Below are 18,525 nucleotides of genomic sequence, written 5' to 3' on the forward strand. Positions count from 1 at the left end.
TTATCTTTGTCATAACATAAACAGTAAACAAGATTGTTTATTTCTGTTTCATCTGTAAACTGATTGTTTGAGACTAAAATAGCAAAAGAAAAAACACACCCACACACGCAAACGTAAGCGTGCGCGCGCGCACACACACACACACACTCACAAAACATGCACACACTGGTAAAAGCAGCCCAATACAACATCTGCTAGAGTCAAATACTGGTCATGATTAGAGTGAGCAAGTTTCTTAGTAATGAGGCAAATAACTCAGTACAGCCACACAAAAATTGCTTTTTATTCTTTTTTGGTTGAAATTTTTTCTGTGGATGTTATCAATTAAACTAAACAAACATTAATTATAAATTATTTTCACAAGAGTAAAATTATACATTGGCATTTCTTAGATGAATAAACAATAAATGTACACACAAAAATATATGGAATCAATAGTAGAAATGTATTTCACCCTACAAGATTGATACAGTGTGTCGCCATCGAACAGAAAGAAACAAACCTGTGGTGTGTACAAAAACACCACACTCAATTTATATAAGATCATGTTAACTTAAAACTGCAAATTAAATATGTAAAATAAATACACACAACCATAATTAGTCACATACAGCATTATGTGTGGTATTCGAAGAACTCTCTGTTTAGCAAACTGCGGACAGTTCTTTGCTGTAGTCTAAAAAGCACAGGTGAAATGGGTCTTAGTCTGGAGCCACAGATTCCCTGCAACACAACACAAGCACATTGTAATAATTACAGTAAAAACTGATTACTTTACCTGGTTAATAAGTTACCTTGACTTTATCCCCAAATTAATTTCCAGGAAGTCAATCTTAGCCATCTATAAACAATTACATATTAATCAAACACAATATTTACCTAAAATAAGCAATTTGCCCAACATTAAAAAAAATCATAAGGATGAAGAAACAACAAATAAATATCTCTCTTTACTTTCAAAACAAGCAAAATCATGTGCAGTATTCTATACTGCGATCAAGGCAACTATATTAAAGTCAGTACACAAGGTAAACAAGTGTCATCATATACCAGTTTATCAGTGTACACAATAGCTATGGTCCACTATGGTGGGAATTACGGTACACATAATGGTAGGTTAAAATTAAATCAAAGAAAATATTTTGTAAATATTACTTTACTAATTTTTAATGTGGAACACAATTATTTATTTAATAGGTTAGTTGAAGTGGGTTGAAGGGTGATACACTAGTCAGATAGCCCTGACCTGGGAGTACAGAGTTAGTTGAAGTGAATTCACTGTCATCATCTGAAGACATCTGGGCGTGGCTATCACCTTCCTACCCCCCCCCCCCCCCCCCCCCACTGTTTTGCTATTGTCGTCATCCCTTCCCCTTTCTCACCTTTGATCTCCCTCAAGGGTTCTCGCGCATGCATAGTACGCTCTAGGCTCATATATTTAAGCCCGTGAGAGCTCTGCCTCCTCCTCATTTCGGTTCTGTATTTTGTTTAATTTCTTAGTCTGTTCATTTACTCTGTTAGTTTGTTACTCATTTGTTCTGTTAATTTACTCTGCCATCAGTGTTTTTTTTTTGAAACTGCAGTTACACACACACCTCACATTCTCTGGTCTCTATTCCAGCATAGAACCTTTTTTTTTTTACTTATAATTCTTTTTTGTGTTTGCGTTGCTACAAGCAGAGTTGGAAGTTGCTGGGTTGGGACCGAACCCGGCACACTTCAACTTCTGCGCTACTCTGCTCGCAGAGTCTGTTTCTGGTGTGTCTTGATCTTTTGTTTCATAAGCCATGGGGACTCTTGCAACCTCCTGGATCTATACGTTGAGGCGAGCTGATCTCCAGGAATACTTGACTGAGAATTCCATAGAGTTCAGTGAGTCCAACACCGCAGCTGAGCTCAGGGCGATGTTGGTTCGCTATGTTCGGAAGGACTGCAAGACGTCGGACGCTGCCCAGGTGCGGCAGCCCCCTGCTTCTGTGAGTCCTACTAGCACGCATTTCAACTTGAAATTGTTTTTTTCTCCCTTAAGGCGCTTCCACTTTTTGAGGGTAATGTTCCAAAGTCGGTGATCAACTTTTTGACTGAGGTGAGTCGGGTTGCAAGCTTATAGCTCGTCAGTGAGGGCGAGTTCATGATGACAATGTTAAGCCTGTGTGGAGATGCCTATGTCCAGATTTTGACCAATGCTATTTCAAATGGCCATTTGATCAGTTTAAGAAGTCTGTCTTGCATTTTGTATGTCCACCTTGAGTCATGGAGACATGCAAAAGAGACCTGGGATTCCGTTTCCAGGGCCCTAACGAGCCCCTGCTTCAGTTTGTTAACTCCTTCATATCTTAAGCGGAAGTGTTGGAATTGGGTTTGCCAGAGCAGGAGTTAGTGCAGATCATTTTAGGGAATGTTTCGCCTCTAGTATTGCAGAACTGTGCGATGTTGTCACCCCCAGAGAGTCTAGAAGCTCTTCGGAAGTGGAGTGGCAATGTATAAAACAGACTTTTGAGAGTAGAAAAATATCATGAAGATGTTTTTACCTCCAAGGCTGGAAATTTTTGCCTATCTCCTGTTATAGACGCACGTCGCTCCACTCATAAAGTATTGTTGGTCTCTGATACGCAGTCGGGTTCACTTCGCACCCCGAGGCGCGAACCCGCCTTTGCTCAGCCTGGCGACGTTCGTTCACCTGTTACGAGTCCTGACATGGGGCCATTTAATGCTCCCGCGGCTTGTACTGTCAGGTTCAGGTGCGCCAAATGTTGCGTGTATGGGCACTCCACGTCTGAGTGTATGCAACCGGCTATAGACATTTTGCAACGTAAATGTTTCCATTGTAAACACGCTGGTCATTACCGCGCAAATTGCCCGGGAAACGTGTAACGACTGGACGGGTGGTTTGGTCGTCCAATCTTGGGATTCGGAAAGCCAATGACAGAGTGTTCAATAATTTAGTTCAGGTCTCAATCTTCGGAAAAAAAGTTCCGGCTATTTTGGACTCAGGTGCCACTCGCTCCTTGATAAGTCAAAATTTATTGCACAGGTAACTTAAGCAGTACCCCCATTTAGTTCGTGCTAGATCTGGGACGGACTTGAAAATTTGTGTTGCAAATGGTGAAATATTGTGTTCCCAGCCCGAAGTTGTATTACATATTAAAGTGAACAGGTTTTCTTAGAACTGGCGCTTTAATGTTGTCACGGGTTTATCCCAAGATTTAATTCTGGGGCTTGATTTTCTTGGTGGCACACATTGCGTCTTGGATGTTGCCAACCATGAATTTAATTTCTGATTCACCCCTGAAGTAAAAATAATTTTAACTTATCAATCTAGGACTCCCATTGTTATGTCTGGGGTGGAAAATTCCTGTGAACAGGGTGAGGATAAAGACATCGCGGAACTCATGCGAGAGTTTCCAGACGTCATCACTGAGCGTTTAGGCAAGTGTGACGTCTTGCCTTATAAGTTCTATTTAAAGGATAATTCACCTGTTAGAGCGAAATACATGAAGGTTTCCCTACCTAAATTACAGATTATGAAAACAATAATAAACCGCCTGTTAAGCGCTGGAGTTTTTTCCCCTGCGGTGTCAGATTATTGTTCTCCCACCTTCCTTGCGTCCAAGAAGGAACCCGGGGAATATCGTTTGGTACACAACTACGCTCCTTTGAATCATCGCATACAGGAGGACCAATTTCCTTTACCAACAGAGGGTAAGGCAAAGTTTTTCTCAGTCATAGTCTTAAACGCCAGCTTTCACTAGTGTCTGCTGCACCCGAACTGCCGCAAGTACACTGCTTTCTCTACTTCTTGGGGCCAATACCAGTTTAATCGTGTTTCCACGGGTGTCAGTTTCGGCAGCCAAGCTTTGAGCCGAGTGCTGGACCATGTTCTTAGTGACCTGAAGTTCAAGTGTTTTTAATTATGTCAATTACATTATTGTGTACAGTGGTAGTTGGGAGGATCACTTAGACCACCTGCGCAAAGTTTTCGAACGTTTAAGAACAGCTAAATTAACTGTTAACCCTAATAAGATTTATTTAGGAAGAGACCATGTGAAATTCTTAGGGTTTGTTATTTCTCAAGGACGTATGATTATGGACCCAGATAAGGTGTCACCGATTGTTAATTTTCCCTGACCAAAAAATCTTAAGGGTGTTCAGAAATTTATAGCGATACCGGGCATTACGCACGGTTCGTGCCTGACTATGCGACTGTTTGTGGCCCCCCCTCCCCCCACCGAACCGGCTTCGTAAAAAGGGTTCAGAATTTGTTTGGGAGGAAGCTCAACAGAAGACCTTTGACACCTTAAAAGGTCAAATCGCTTCCCCGCCGATTCTTATTCTGCCTGATTTCAAACGGCGTTTCGCTCTTCAAGTAGATGCCTCCAGCATTGCTTTGGGTGCAGTTTTAGGCCATATGGATAATGGAGTGCTACGACCTGTTGCTTTCGCTAGCAGAACGCTCCTGGAATCTTAGAAGCGTCTGGGTGTTTATGAAAAGGAGGCTCTTGTCTGTCTTTTTGGAGTAGAAAATTTCGCGTCATACTTGGATTGTCGTGAGTTTTATTTGTACATGGATAACCAGGCGCTCAGCAAGTTATATAATTATCACCCCCCCCCCCCCCTTTCCACCACCAAAACTGGGAAAACTCGGACATTGGGTTTTAAGACTGTCACGTTTTAAGTTTAAAATACATCACTTGAAAGGTAGTGATGACACTGTGGCCGACACACTTTCCAGGATTTTTTCGCCTGAAGAATTTGAGTAAGACAATATTCCTGTAGAACCTGAGACTATTAATTTAAATGTATGTAAGTTTTTTCCTGAATCTTTTTTCAACTTACATGACTGCCAGCTTGATGATTCGCTTTGCAAAGAAATCTCTCGCGATCTGCAAGCCAATAAAGAGGTGCCTTATGCTGTTGAGGAGGGAATAATTTACTTCAGCGGAAAATCCAGGGGTAAGCGCAAAGTAGTTCCAGCCCTGCTACGCCCTATGGTCCTAACTTATTTTCACTCATCATTGATAGGAGGTCATCTGGGAATAGACAAAACCTATCGGCGTATCTGCGCCCGTCTAGCATGGCCTGAGGTGCATACTGACATATGCAATTTCGTACGTTCTTGTCGGGATTGTCAGATTTCGAAGCCCCCACAGTGTGCTAAGGTGGGACACTATTGTGGTGACCCGCCGACAGCGCCGTGGAACGTCCTTCACGTAAACATTTTTGGCCCATTGACTTGTACAAGTAAAGGGAATAAATTAGGGATGGGATTTTCGAATCTTGGATTCGTCGAACATACCGAATCCTATGGATTCGAGGATTCGTAGGATCTGAGGTGGGATTCGAGGTGGGATTCGAGGTGGGTTTTTACGAGTTTTAGGTAGAAATTGAAAATTGTAGTGCTGGACAAAGTTCGAAAATTTCGAACCGAACCGAACCGAACCCTTACGTTCGGTTCGGATCGAAACCTCTTAAAATATATTCGAAAAACCGAACGTTCGTTTAAAAAAAATTACGTTTTTCTAATTTTCTAACCTCCATTTGAGACCATTCACAAAACAGTACAACAAAATTCCATTACTTGTATAGTCCGACTTTTATCGCATAATCGTCGCCTCAACAGTTTCAAGCGCAGACAAAATATAAAAAAAAATTATTAATCGTCGCATAACTCGCATAGCATATTTTCATATAGGAGCGCTTTGTTTTTTGTTTACTTTAGAGAATTTTGTATGCATTTCTCGTACTACGTAATATAAACTATCGTACAAATGCCAAAGGTATTGTATATTTTACCTTTAACTATAGTGCGTGTACGAGAAGTGTTGTAAAATCACCCAAGATTGCGTACCCCATACGTTAAACTTAAGCGCATGTACGAGAACTCTCGTATTTCGGCAAAACTGACGTGATCAAGTTAACACAAGACAAATGCGGTAGGAAATGATTACGTAAATAACGTATTTTAAATTACTGGGATGTATTTATTTTCTTTGGCCTTTTTGGTTATAAGAACAGTCAGGTACTGATAATATTAATTTAATCTTGTGTATTAAAAGTACTGGTCCAGTAAATTTTACAGTACGCTACTAAGTTGACTAGCGCAGTCGCGGCAGCCATCATTATTTCTCGTGTTTTCTTTTTTCAGACGCAAATTTCTATAACCACACTTCTTACGTTACGTTTACAATATTATTGTTCTTGAGGTGATTTGCGATGAGCAGGCTTACGTCGTTTAAGTTTTCCAAATGGAGAAAAGATAATGACGACCCAGATGACCCAGAACCACCCCAAAAAATGTCTAAAGTTTCGTCTGATGAGCAGCATTCTTCCAAGAAAACAGCAACTGAAGTCAGCGGGTTTTGTAATGTAGATAGGTAACTTAATTCACATTCGACTTTTTTTAATGTCCTATTAAAAAGTTTTACTTATTAAAAATGTTAGGTTATGTCTGCCACAAAAATATGTTATGTGGCCTGAATGTTCGTCATCTTTATAATATTATATTTTTTAAATGAAGGTTAGTGTACACTGAAAAAGGAAGATAGTCTTTTTGAAATTTAGATGGAACTTCTTCATGAATTAAAAGTATATATATGTAAAGAAAATCAGAAATCTTTCCTTCATTATTTATTGCATAAACTTTACTTATAAAACGATTTGCAATGTTTTAATAAAGCTAAGCTATATAATGTTTTAATTTTACATATGGCTGGAGAACCTTTCTTTCTCACCATTCAGTTAAAGATCAAAATGCTGGTGGTCAGTTTGTTTTAATTCAAAACAATTATTTCTGTATGAGGTTCAGCTCGGTTCGAAATTTTTTTGCTATGGTTCGATTCAATTCAGTTCAGTTCGATTCGAAACCAGAGAACTGAGGTTCGTCCAGATCTAGAAAATTGTATACCTAAACTGTATTATAAAGGTAACGGAAATAGCACAAACATAAGATAAACTACGCTGCATTTTGTCAATTAGCATAACTACTCAATCATTTCCAACCTTCAATAATATAACATTGCAGAAAAAAATGTAACTTTTTTTTAAATGGTGTCTGTTATACAAACGTATTTTATTGAAAACATAGGAAGGATTAATTTAACAGAGAATTAGACAGATGCAAACTTACGTGTGTGGTTTTTGAGGTTATTTGTCTCTATTTTATATCAGGTGTATACACTATGCACTTATTTTATAATTTTATAAATACACATGTGATTTTTTTTAATACATAGGTCTATGTAATTTTTTAAAATAAATGTGTGATTTTTTTTAATAATATGTGAAGTTTAGTGTGGGCCTGGGATTCGAGATTCGATGACAAACACTGAGGATTCGAACAAGGATTCGGATTCGACCAAAATGTGGATTCGTCCCATCCCTAGAATAAATGTATTCTGGTCATCCTGGACATATTCACAAAGTTTGTGGTGATAATTCCCTTAAAAAACATGAAGGCTTTCTCTATAGTCAAGGCTCTGCGTGAGCAAGTTTGGAAGATCTTAGGGGCGCCTGGTATGATTGTTAGTGACAATGCGTGTTACTTCCAATCAACATTGTGGAAGGATATTTGCATGGAGTGGGCCATTCGCCCAATCTATAGCAGTGCTTACTTCCCCCAGGATTATAAATCCGAAAGGATTAATAAAGTCATCAAGGGTATCCTACATCTGTTTATAGGGATGATCAGTCTGCTTGGGACGGCGATCTGGATTTCGTCAATGTCGGGTTCAATTCAGTGGTGCACTCCTCTACCGGTTTCCCCCCCTTCATTCCCTTCCTGGGAAGGAAACCCACCCACCCTCTCCTTAATCAGTGGGGACTGCCGCCCCTGAATCCAGCGACTTACGATCGCACGCAGGATGTTGTGATTCAGAACGTCACGTTTAACCTTAAGAAAGCTCGTGAGATAGTGAAAGAGTTATAAGATGTCCACAAGAAACCCCATGACTTTAAAGTTAATGACACTGTTCTCTGTCACAATTATATCTTGCCATCCTTAGCAGAGAAAATAAATATTTAATTAATACCACCTTACTGTGGTCCATTAAAAATATCTAGTTTTTTAAATTTTAACACAGTTTTGTTAGAAGATATAGGGCAAGTTTAGAAAAGCACAGGTTGTGAAGATAAAGCATTTCTACCCAACGCTGTAAAAATTTTTTTTTGTTACTTTATCCTTTTTTTCCCTTGTTTCTGTTGCCGCCCTTGGTTCTGCAGCTTGCCCGTTATCCGCTCGCCCTTCCCTTTGGTGGTCACCACGCCCAGAATAGTTCATCAGAGTCATCTACAGTCTGCCTGCTCTGCTGTGCACCTGTCTGGTCGCGCGACGGCTCGTCTACCCGCCGTGCCAGCCGCCCGCCTGTTCTTTGCCCTGCTGCTGTGCTTGCTGGAGGCGGTCTCCTGCACAATGTCATCGGTCGACTCCCCGTTCAGGGTTCGCCTGGGGATGTATCGACATAGGACTACCCCCTCGCGCGCTGAGACCTGCGCCGGTCCAGTGCTCTCCCCCCCCCCCCCCCCTGTCTTGCCTCACCCACAACGGGGTTGAGCTGAGCTGAGCGAGACGGGAGGCACTCCCGGCGGCGTGCTCCTGTTGGCCTGCACCCCGCCTTGCTGCAGTACGGCGCGGGCTGCAGTCTGTCTGGGCGCCTCATTGACTGTACCTTCGAGCGAAGCTGGACCTGGGATCAGCGCCTCCTCATTTATGCAGTTTCATCAGCACAGTCCCTGGACTTCGTCATCTTTGATTCTGAGTGTGTGTTGTCTTCGTGATCTGTTTGTTTTTTGAAAACTGCACACCATTCCAGCTCTGGAAGCATCCCTTTTTTCTAAGTGTGTAAGAAACTGTCTGCGTCTTGAGCATGACTGACTGTAGGTGCGGGGACAGAAATTTACAGTTTTGGGCAGAGGTTCTGACAGATTAGGGCAGGGGAGTTGAAGTGAATTCACCGTCATCATCTAAGACGTCTCAGCGTGGCTATCACCTTCCTCCCCTCCCTTGTTTTGCTTGTGTCATCATCTCTTCCCCTTACTCGCCTTTGACCTCCCTCCAGGGTTCTCGCGCATGCATAGTACACTCTAGGCTCATATATTTAAGCCCCTGAGAGCCCTGCCTCCTTCTCATTTCGGTTCTGTACTTTGTATAATTTCTTAGTCTGTTCATTTACTCTGTTAATTAGTTACTCATTTGTTCTGTTAATTTACTCTGCCATTAGTGTTTTTTTTTTTAAATTGCAGTTACACACATACCTCACATTCTCTGGTCTCTATTCCAGCATTGAGCCTTTTTTTTACTTATAATTCTTTTTTGTGTTTGTGTTCCTACAAGCACAGTTGGAGGTTACTGGGTCGGGACCGAACCTGGCACACTTCACGTTAAAGTGAGTTGAAGGGTGAGAGACTACACAGATTGCTCTGACCTGGGAGTACAGTTAGTTGAAGTGAGTAGCTAATGTATGCCACTGTACATCTGTTGTTTTGAGTTGAAGCAGACTTTGTGGCATCATGTACAACTTTTTTGTTTGCCTGAGGCGATTACGTGCTAACTGAAATTTACAAATGTGCTATTCACGGGATTGGTGTACTTTTTTATTCTCTATACATGCATATACTTAAAATAGATTTATTCTCAATTAAAATTTAACACTTTAATGCTGTTTAATTTCCTTTCACTAACATTATTTTTTTAGTGCAACAAAATATATGACTTTATTTCTTTACACTGAGGGCTGCTCGCGCGTTACCGGTGAATTTAAGATGTTAAATATGGGCGCCACCACGTGGAAGGGCACGTGGACCCGGCGGAGTCTCTCTCTCAGGGCGTTACGTAGCCCAAGTGGGGACGAGTTACCAGCCCTTTCTATCCTACCTTTCCAGACCTGGCCCGCTCTAGGCGTCGGGCACGCCACACTCCTAGGCTAAGCCACTCACCACGTGGTTAAATAAAATACTCAGTTTATATTTTATTCCCAGATTTAATTTCACTAACACGTTATCTCCACGTCCGTTACACGTTACACGGTAGAAAAAGCCTGAGGCACGAATCGACTTAGGTGAAGGCATGGTCCACACACGTGGCCATGCTACAAAATTTACTTATTACACGATTGCTGAAAACTCGACTGAGACAATTAATTAATTAAACAGCCCGCTGGCCGAGAGCTGCCCCGAGGATGACGAGCGAAAGAGATTCAGAAATACTTAACGAGACAGAATTACTTGGTCAGTGCAGAACAAAGGTGAAGTCCCCGGGGTGCTGGCGCGTCTGCTCTCGGTCAGTGATGAAGATGGACTGGGCTGAGCTCATCGCTCGCAGGTGGCAACATGGCGCCCTTCGCTCCAACACAATTACCGTTACTATATCCTACGATTCCGTGCCCCGGCGAAAGTTAAGCAAATTACAGATCAACATTAAAAAATATATAAAAATTACTGACAGTTTAAAGTTTGTTAATATCTACTTAATTAATGATAATTTATATAAAAACATTCCTACCCTCGTCCAAGTCCGTGCCTGTTCGGGTCCGCCCGGGCAACGTCTGTGGTTATTTCAAGTAACATATTTAAATTAAAGAAAACACAAGTAAATTGCACAACACTGGGGAAAAGATGAATAAAAACAAAAAAGGGTTTACAAATAATATTAAAACGTAGCAAATTAGGGGTGCGGCGCACTGCAGCTAGGCGCCCTCTTGCCGGGCTGGAAACACACACACGCACGCACGAGCGGGAGGTTTGAACTGAAACGGTGGTTGGGCGGTGTCATATCGGGCTCAAAGGGGCCGCAGGCCCGGACGACGTCAACACCATTACTTAAATTTTGATTACTTTTACCCAGTTATATTTTTTTACAACCTGTTTATCCAAGAATGTTTAGATAAAAATTATTTATAGAAATATGACTTGCAGTACTTTTTCATAGACTGACAAGCCTATACTAAATTATTCTAATAGTCAAATATGACTTGTAGTACACTTGTTTATTGCAATTCATTATTTTTATAGGTAAATAAGACTTGAAATACATATTTATATATCAAAACAGAGCTATTACTACTCTATTAATTCACTTACACTGTAAAATAATTTTTATATAGTCAAATATTACATGCAGTATAATTGCTACCAACACACTTCAATATATTTATAGATAACATTACTTGCAGTATATTTACTAAATAATGTTACTTTTACACTATTAATTTTAATTAGACTGTAAAATATTTATGTTAACACTTAAACCCAATATATTGTAACACTTCTAGTAGCTTACTGATCTACAACATAAATAAAACATAACTTTCCTACACCATTAATATGTACTACTTGCACTATAAAATAATTTTTATTTTGACTCAATCAAAGCAAATAAAAGATGTAGAATAATTGTTTACATTTTAATTTATTTGATCTTTTTCTGGTTTGAATTACTAAATGTATGCTTTTATTCTTTTCATCATAATGTTTGGTCCATCTCACACTAAAAGAGCAAACCTTGATGAGAACAAGGCTTTGACTTCTGGTTCCAGTGAGACATCCAATGTCTCGCAGTAGTCAGAGTTTAAATCCCCACATAGCCTACGTTGCCTATCCTGCAGGCTATCCGTCACTTTGTTCACTTGTTGATTCCGGGATTGCAAATGATATTCAAGGAGCTGACCCGATAGTCAACGATTTCTTACCAGGTGCAGGGAACCATTCCTAGCTGTAGTTGGTAAGCTTGTATGCCCTTTCAATATTTATGACACACACTCCAAGAAGTTCAGCAAAGAGGATCCTTTTCAGGGGATTACCAGTGAAACCTTTTGTTTTGCCACTAAAACAACCTCTATTTTGTTAACTGAGAACCCAGAACAAAATTTTCAATGAAATATTCATTCCAATACTCAAGGAGCATTTAAGTGAGTTTGCTATGAGACTCTTGGGATGGATGCTTAACCATGGAAACCATTTTAATATACTTGTTTCCTTGTCACTGAGCATTTACTGTAGATGCCCCTCATATTAAATTGGCTATGTTTTAGTCCAAACAACAAGTTAGCAGCAATGCTGAATGTTTCCAAAAGAGATTTTTCCTTTATGCCATCTTGGCAGGTCTGGCACTGGCAGCTAGACATAGTGATCATGGTTTGTATGTGAATCCAATGCTTAAGTTTAATATGGCTGACATGACTTTCCCTAAAATACTGCATTAAGTTTCAACTTTCGAGAGGCTCAACGATATATCGATGAATGTTTATGTTTGTGTAGACAAATAGAGATGTATTGCTGATAATTTTTAACTCTCTAACTGATGCAGCTATTCAGTCAATTTTTATTGTCTCTGTGCAACAAGATCATCATGTAAATGTTTTGACAATTTGTGCCAGTGGTAAATTTACAGTGGGGGGAAACACGCTGAAAAAGAATTGGCCCGGCCGTACACTGGGCTGAATAAAATGGCAGGGAGCAAAGAATTTAAGTAAAAAAGTTAAAAGAAACTCTATTATTTTAAAATTTATAAAGGGTGCCTATAATGCACATGATTGGCACAATGTTTTTCTTATAGCGCTATGATGTGGCTTCCTTAATGTGGCTCCACCATCGCAATCCTTCGGAATATGTTCGCCGTGTCCGAAGCACGAGAAGTCCATCGGCCATGATCAACCATCTTCGAGTTTGAACACAATTATCTAGGTTATTTCACTAGTTGTGAAGTACACTACTACAAGAGCAATGTTTTCAGTATAGCCTACTATTGTGTATAAGCCACCTTATATTAGACCTTGTGTAGTTTATTAAAAGTTATAAAAAAATTAAAATATTTAGTGGACGTAGGTGGATTCAAATACACAAGCTTACATTACAGGGTGCGGTAAAAAATAAATAAAAGTTTGTGAAGACGATTCTGGCTTGTGATAGAACTCTATCCTTGCTGAAGCATGTATGTGTATTACTGTATTTATAAATGTAACAGCCATATTGTACTTTAATATATAGAATGAACACACTGAGCTCCTACATTCGGCGATTATTAACTTCGTGTATCACTGGGTTGTACGTTTTTTTTTAAATGTTTTCCACGCTTAGGTGAGTTCAGTGACACTTACGTAAAATAGCACACGCCACTGTGTTGTAAACAGATTTCTCGGCCACCGCCTTATCAAAGTACACTGCTATGTTACTTTTGTCTAGAAGACATACGTAATATTTAAATGGGGGAATAAATATTTTAACTTGGGAGAAATGTTTACTTCTAAATAATATTAATTGAAAGACTATACAGGCACTCTGTAGCTTTGCTATCCGCGGCGCTGAGGGCTGGCTGGCGGTCCCTACGTTGCTGGAGACTGTCTGGGTTATTATTAAAACAAAAGGGGGAAACACACCTCAACGCAGCAATGCTAGTTACAGAGAAGTTCGACTTAACACTATAGCTGAGGAGATGCTAGTATTCTTGACGCTAGAATAAACCATAAAAATATAATGCTTACCTTTTAAAAATACTTAAGGAATATATTAAAATGCAAGGTATCAAATTTTAAAAATAAAAGCAAACACATTACACTTAATAAGAAATCATGAACTTTATTACTATAGGTAAAAATACTTAATAAGTGGTATACTAAAAAAATATATATATTTTTAAATACTATACAGAAATATTACTAAGTATAAAAAATATTGCTGTAAGCTAGCACCATAGGCACACTTGTAATAAATAAGCCTATACCTACGTTATAGTGGTAGATAATGAAAATCCAAGATAAATGGTCTTTAGTATTTAAACTTTCTTTTTAAATATACCACTATCACCCAGTGCTATAAAAAAAGATGACGGTCTCTGTCTTTGACTCCTACATATGCTTTTTTTTAATATATATAAAACATTTTATTTTAAATATTTTTTGAACATATCTACCACTATGGTATTTTTTAGTAAAGTCATTAATATAATTCTCTGAACTAAAACTATATATAAAAATTAGTGCGAGGGGAATTTATTATTATTATTATTATTGGTGCGCACTGTGCATGGAGTCCCAAAAGACGACAACTAGATGGCGGTTGACTATGGCGCGCTCTCTGTGGCGAGAGTTGGTATTAAAGATGGCGGCTTATATCATAGCTATTACTCGGAGGTGGCGTACCTCACCCCACCACCCCTCTGTGAGTGTATGGCGGCATACCTAGTACTCTAGCTTATATTCCTTATTTCTTTTTTTAATCTTCAACTGACCTTGTGGTCTAGCGGTTAAGATCGCTGCCTTCCAACCTTGACGTGTTCAAGTCCCCCGAATCAAACCCCAGCCGCTGCCTCAACGTTTTTATTATTAGTAAAAATAACTTCAGCGCTACAAAGCAACGCCTCCTAGCTCCCAAAGAATGAACCACAGCAAACGTCGTCGCCTGCAGCAGACAACGCGCTCAAAGATAACTCCACGTGGCGACACAGCCCCCCACCTGCCATGCCTACTCCAAGCAACCACCTGTTGCTATAGCCCGCAGCAGACGACGCGCTCCAAAGATAACTCCAAGTGGCGACACACCCACCAGTCACGCCCACCCCAAGCAACCACCTGTTGATAGGAAACAAAATGGCCTCCTCTAGACTGAGAATAACACAGCCTCCTTGGAATAGCATTGCCTCTTCCCCTACCCCCCTTCTCTGAGGAGCCTACTCTTAACACAGTGATCATACCACCCCTATCCCCCTGGAGATCCCACAGTTCTCAGACCAGCCCGCTACCACTACTCTCAGTCTTTCTCATATAAACACATACATATGAATATAATTTAATATTACATTTTTATTTACCACAGTATGGCTAATTATAAAAATAACCAAGAAATGGCACTCTCCTTATAAGCATACGTATAAACAGAATTGAGAGTTTCCGCTATAAAAACTGAAGTTATTTTACAATTATTCTGACGTCGACCAGGGCTACGTCTTCCCTAAGCCCAATGTGCCTCATGCCACTGCCGACCTTCTCTCCTACTGCTGATACCTTCTGTTTCAAACCTCCCACCAACAAGAGTGTGTCTGTGTGTGTGTGCGTGTGTTTGGCCGCCCAGCAAGAGGCGGTGTGTTAGAGCCAGTGTTACAGCCTTATACCATTTATAATTTAGTCAAATTAAAAAGTATGGTTATCTTTTACTATTTCTCTTTTTTTCCCAAGGTAATTGTTTTCAGCCTATTATGAGGACGAAGCAGTGCCATGCATGACCATACCTGCCAACCTCAAAAAACAGAAATTAGTACAATTTAAAAAGTACCAATTTTTTATGCGACAAAGATTTAACAGCTGTCATTATGATGCTGATCCTTCTGCAAAGACAAACGAACTGCGGATTTTGCCTTCTTTAAAAAAAATCAACATTAAAATCTTGTTCATAGCACTTCTGTCGGGCTGCCTGATACTTTGCCAAAAGAATATTTAAAATGTCATCTGACATAGATGCCCTGCAGGTGGTTCTAGTTTTCTTTACCCCACTGAAAACTCTTTCGCATTCTGCGTTACTATGAGGTATGACCATAATTGACAGCATAGTGAAAGCTAGTATATCAAATTTGCGGCAACCATAAAGTCCTTAAATTTTGCCGATTGTGGACCACTGAACATCCATCCTATCACTGGTTAGTCGGAAGGTCATTTTCTATTTGCAGAGCACAGAATTATTCCTGGAGCAAATCATTTGCCTCTTCACGTGTTTCTTCTCCTTTCACAAGCAACATACAAGAAAACTTATCAACAAAGAACTTGACATGTGAAAAGGAAGCAGATTCAATATTTTTCAAGTCTGCGACTTCAGCATTTATCAAAGTTTCATTCTCTAAGGGAAACTTAAAAAAAATATAATCACATGACAGCTGCAAAAACTTTCTCACAGAACTGTAGAATACCACTTTTTCTGCCGGTTTCAATGTAGAGACAACCTGTAATGCACTGCTACTTACAACAATATCCTCATCATTCTTCTGATTTACTGATGTATTGTACTTAACATCACGTACAGGGGTTGACTTGATAACTAATGGTTTAACAAACTTGATGAGCAAATCTTTCAACAGTTGAGAAAGCATATTTCTTAATTTGTGAATTTGGGGCTCTCTTGACTGCAGTGCAACAATTACTGTATCAAAAAGTGGTATTACATGTAACAGGAAATACACAGAGCTTTGTTCACATCATCCGTAAGAAACATAAACACTCTTTCCTGCCGTGAAAGTATCTGAGAGATGTTTCTTCTGTTCTTGATCCACGTGTAGTTTTTTTCTTCTTAGAAACAGTGTCTTCTTGAGAAGAAGGCCGTTTTGAAGAGACTATCAAGCATAGTATTTTTCCCCGACTTGACTTCTGTCTGGCTGCTGGTACTGGCTTGACAACTACCAGCCGATACATCATCAGTTTGTTTTTCCAGTTTTTTTTGGTATCCTGTAGCTACTTAAAGAACCAGAACTAGATGCTACCTGATTAAGTGATTAGCAATTTCTTCCTTGTAGAATTTAACTAAAGGTTGCCATAAATCCACTAGCCGTTTCAAGCATACACCTAGTGAAAGCCAGCACGTATATACATGTTTAGCACCTTTTTGACATCAGTGTCGTAAAATTTTTGAAACTCTTTCAGTCTGTCTTTCCGTTTGCTGCTTTTGTCTAAATAATAGTATATATCTACCAAAATCTCGTCCACATTCATTTCAAGACCCTTCGACCCCTTCTCTGCAGCCAAATGCAACAAATGACAGGCACAACCTAAGACTATGACATTTTTCTGATGATGTTTTAATACAACTGCAACCCCATTTTTTGAACCACTCATGACTGCTGCATTGTCAGATCCTAGAGCAATACAATTTTCCAATGGTAAGTTACCATCTGTAAGTGTAGCTATAATCATCTCCCCTATGTTATTACCTGTGGAAGAACCCTTCAACGACTTGACTGATAGCAAAACACAATTCACAATTGAAAGTTCAGTGCTGTAATAGGTCACAACTATTGGGTACAGCTTCGATTCATCATTGCTGCCATCTGTTGCCATCGAAAAAAGGAACCGTTTTTAACAAATCTGTTACACTTATTTCATGTTGTTTTGCCATTTTGCCTATAATTTCTGTTGTCTTTGTACGTCCACAACCATACCGTCTTGCAACTTCACATTTTGTAAACATTTTCCGAAACAGATGTCCGGCATGATCCGCAACAGAAACAGGTAAATTATGCTCAATAATGAATGCAGTGAAGTAGCATTCTGCCCGAATTACACTCAAATCATCATTTGGAACACTGAAAAAGTTTTTCATATTACTTGAGTTGGCTTGAGCTTCAGCTAGTTCATTGTTTTTGTGCTTCAATGACTTTGCATGCAATTTTAAATCACTCCTTCCACCATGCCCAATATTTACGTCGCACTTGCACACTACACATTTTGCAAAATTCTCACCTTTTTGCGAACGTACTGACCAAGGGAAGTCTGCACAGTACGACTGCAGAAACGATTGTTTGTAAGTCTTATTCTTGTTACCGCATCCCACCATATTATAAATACTAGGGTTAACCAGTGCCATAGCACAACATCAATCAAAAATATCAAAATGCTAATAGCAAGCAGTATTAATTTTACCACAAATACAAAATTACTTTTGTTCACAATGCCACGTAACAATCCATCGTGCGGTACCGATGGTAATATATTATATACTCTCTTTTATATGGGTAATATCACAGAATATTCTGTGGTAATATGGCGGAAAAGAAAACAAGCTACAAGCAGAGGCAGTGCAGCCACTAAGGTAAACACTAAATTCTTCAGTAGGCCTACCAAAGCAAGCCTATTTAAAGATACATGTTTCAATTTTCGCTATTTAAAACATTCGTTCATTAAACTTTTTTCGTATAAACCATTCTTCTGTTTCCTGTTTAACCATAAGCACGACTCGTTAAATTGCCAGCTCTCATAAATATAACATGAAATATCAATAGCTTCAGTAATCCATTAATTCAAAACTTTGTAAATAATGACGCACATTTGACAGCACAAAAACCAAGAACACAAAATGGTTTCGTTTGCCGAATGCCGCCAAAGTCCTTCGATTTGTGCCAAAAAAACTGTTATTGAAGCGATCGCCCGTGAACCTACACGCACACAAGTGAGGTAGCATGCCACAACAACATGCAACAATTTTGAAAGAAAAAAAAATCATAAGAAAAATTATATAATTCGTAAAATCGTACAAACAACAAATATTCGTACAAAATACGAAAAAACCATACGAGTTGGCAGCTATGCATGACCCCTTTGGGCGCACACCCTCCGTTGAGAGGTGAAGACTTCCCCCCTTACAAACTTAATAAATAATAAATAATTAATAAATAATTAATTGTAATACGTAGTAAAGTAATTATTCCTAAAGTAACGTGTAATTTTTGAAGGGTTTAAACATGTTATGTATATTGCTTTGCAATATTAATCGACTAACGATAAATTCACCAATTCCTGCGGCCATGACACCCTGGCCAATGCCCAGTTTCTTCTGTTC

General features: G+C 39.4%; 1 protein-coding gene across 1 annotated transcript in view; it reads right to left on the reverse strand.

Moving 5' to 3' along the window:
- Positions 1-422: 422 nt before the first annotated feature.
- LOC134527317 (nuclear cap-binding protein subunit 1) overlaps positions 423-18,525 on the reverse strand; it is a 377,088-nt gene continuing 358,985 nt past the window's right edge. Inside the window, exon 15 of the mRNA XM_063359877.1 lies at positions 423-723. The gene's annotated coding sequence lies outside the window, so the exon portion shown is untranslated. The remainder of the gene's footprint in view (positions 724-18,525) is intronic.

The sequence above is a fragment of the Bacillus rossius genome, chromosome 1, assembly GCF_032445375.1.
Source record: "Bacillus rossius redtenbacheri isolate Brsri chromosome 1, Brsri_v3, whole genome shotgun sequence".
NCBI classification, from domain to species: domain Eukaryota; kingdom Metazoa; phylum Arthropoda; class Insecta; order Phasmatodea; family Bacillidae; genus Bacillus; species Bacillus rossius.